This window comes from Suricata suricatta, chromosome 14 (genome assembly GCF_006229205.1).
Source record: "Suricata suricatta isolate VVHF042 chromosome 14, meerkat_22Aug2017_6uvM2_HiC, whole genome shotgun sequence".
Classification (NCBI taxonomy): domain Eukaryota; kingdom Metazoa; phylum Chordata; class Mammalia; order Carnivora; family Herpestidae; genus Suricata; species Suricata suricatta.
The window spans coordinates 73,152,740-73,154,595 of NC_043713.1; the positions used below are offsets into that span (position 1 = coordinate 73,152,740).

Here is a 1,856-nt window from a genome sequence, read left to right on the forward strand (position 1 = left end):
GGCACTGGAGGCTTCTCAGGCTGAGCTGGGCCAGGGGAAGGTCGTGGGCCCCTTTAATTTAATTCATGAATTACCCCTTTCTCGACCAGTCGGGAGTTCCGAGGGGGAAGGAGCTGGTCATATTTCCAGTTTGGCTTTACGAGGTGCTTGCTGCGGTGATACTGGGGTGCGTGCCGTTTGCTGGCATCCGGAGCCAGCATCCAGGGCCGCCCAGGGGATAGGCTTTGTGTGAGGGCTTTGCAAGCTTGCTTTGGTCCGGTCCTGCCCTGTGCCTGTCGGGAGGCGGGGAGAGTCCTGGGGATCGGGGAACCCACGCAGTCAGAATCCCATGGCCCCAAGTGTCATCACGGGAAGGAATCCTCTCCTTGGCGGACACACGAGGAGAGGTGGGGATCACCTCCCATTAACTGCAGCTCCTTAGATGAGCAAAAGATTTGGGGGTGCTTCCTGGGCCGTTCAGTGAGACCATTCAGAGCCAGGGGAGGGACACACTTTGTGTGGAAAAGGGGCTGGGATGGACAGCTGGGTAGAGGCTCCTGGCTTCCTCATCTGTGGCTCTGGGAAAGTGGGTAGTCCCCCCTCCCCCTCATCTAGATCCCTGGAGACTCTGCCGAGCCCAGCATGTAGCTCATGAGTTTGGCCAGATTCTTCTTCCTCCTAATGAAAAGCATGGTCCCAAGAGGCCACCTGGTCTCAGTGAATCATTTTGGAGCCAGCCCTGTGGTCACAGCCTTCTAGTTGCATTGAGCATCGTGTAGCTGTGGTTACAGCCTGAACTTGGGTCGCCTCGATGGACTGGTTGGTCAGTAAGGCAGGTAGGAGAAGGGCTTCTGACCGTGACTTGAAGGTTGGAAATAGTTCTCATGTCCTGCCTCTCGGGGACAGCATTGCTGTGTTATTCCGGGACCGTTCTTGATGTATGAGGTAGGGGTCTCAGGACCTTGTGCTCTTGCTTAGGATTCTGACCTGGGACCCCGCTGGGAGCTGGGCTGCGGACACCGAGGTCAGAGGCTTGTGCTTGCTGCACCAGGGAAGCCTCATCCATGGGTCAGAAGACGGAGCTGCAAGACTGCAGTCGGTTTGCTGTGTGACTTTGGGCAAATCTCTAGACTTCCCTGGCCTCCAGTTGGCCTCTCTGAAAAATGAAGAGACGTCGTGTGTCCTTAGAGATCCTAGTTCAGGCACTCTTTAGCCCTGAGCGGTCGTCATGGATGAGATTTTCAAAATCGTGTCATGTATAGTTCAGTGTTTAAGAGGCCCCGGACCTTGAGTCTATCCAGTCACGTCACCCTCCAAAGCGCTGTCTGCCTCTGTAAGGCTGGGAGTTCACCGCTCCTGCTGGGAAGTGTGGTGGGGATTGAGATGGGGCATGGAAAGTGCTTACTGTGGAGTCTGGTGAAGACTGGGGATCCGCGGACACAGCAGGCAGCGGCAGGGCTGTCTGCTTTTGGGTGTTTTGTGTGAGCAAAGGGGTGCTGTCCCACCCCCCCGGGGGGAGGCTGTCCCTGTCCCACCTGAGCACTAGGTGATGGCGACTGGGGGGCAGGGCCCTTGTTCACTCCAATCAGCTGATACCTGCAATCCCCACCCCCTTGCTGCTTCCTCATAAAAGCTCTGCTGGGCCAGCAGCTCCTAGAGAGGAGCTCAGGGAGGCCTGGGAGGGATGCGTGCACCCAGCTGCTGCGTCGCCATGACAACAGGAGGTGGAGGTAAGCTGTCTCCATGGCTTCAACTTTGTGGCTGTGTGTAAGGACCCAGGGCCAAGAAGTTCAGTATGTCTGGATGTCAGGCAGCCAGTCTGCTGAGGCTGTTGGAACAGGAACAGCTGCTCTAGGGGAAAGTGCTGTGTGTGTGTG

General features: G+C 56.9%; 1 protein-coding gene across 1 annotated transcript in view; it reads right to left on the reverse strand.

Annotated features, from left to right (window-relative positions):
- Positions 1-1,856, reverse strand: part of WSCD2 (WSC domain containing 2) — a 110,936-nt gene that overhangs the window by 108,181 nt on the left and 899 nt on the right. The window lies entirely within an intron of this gene.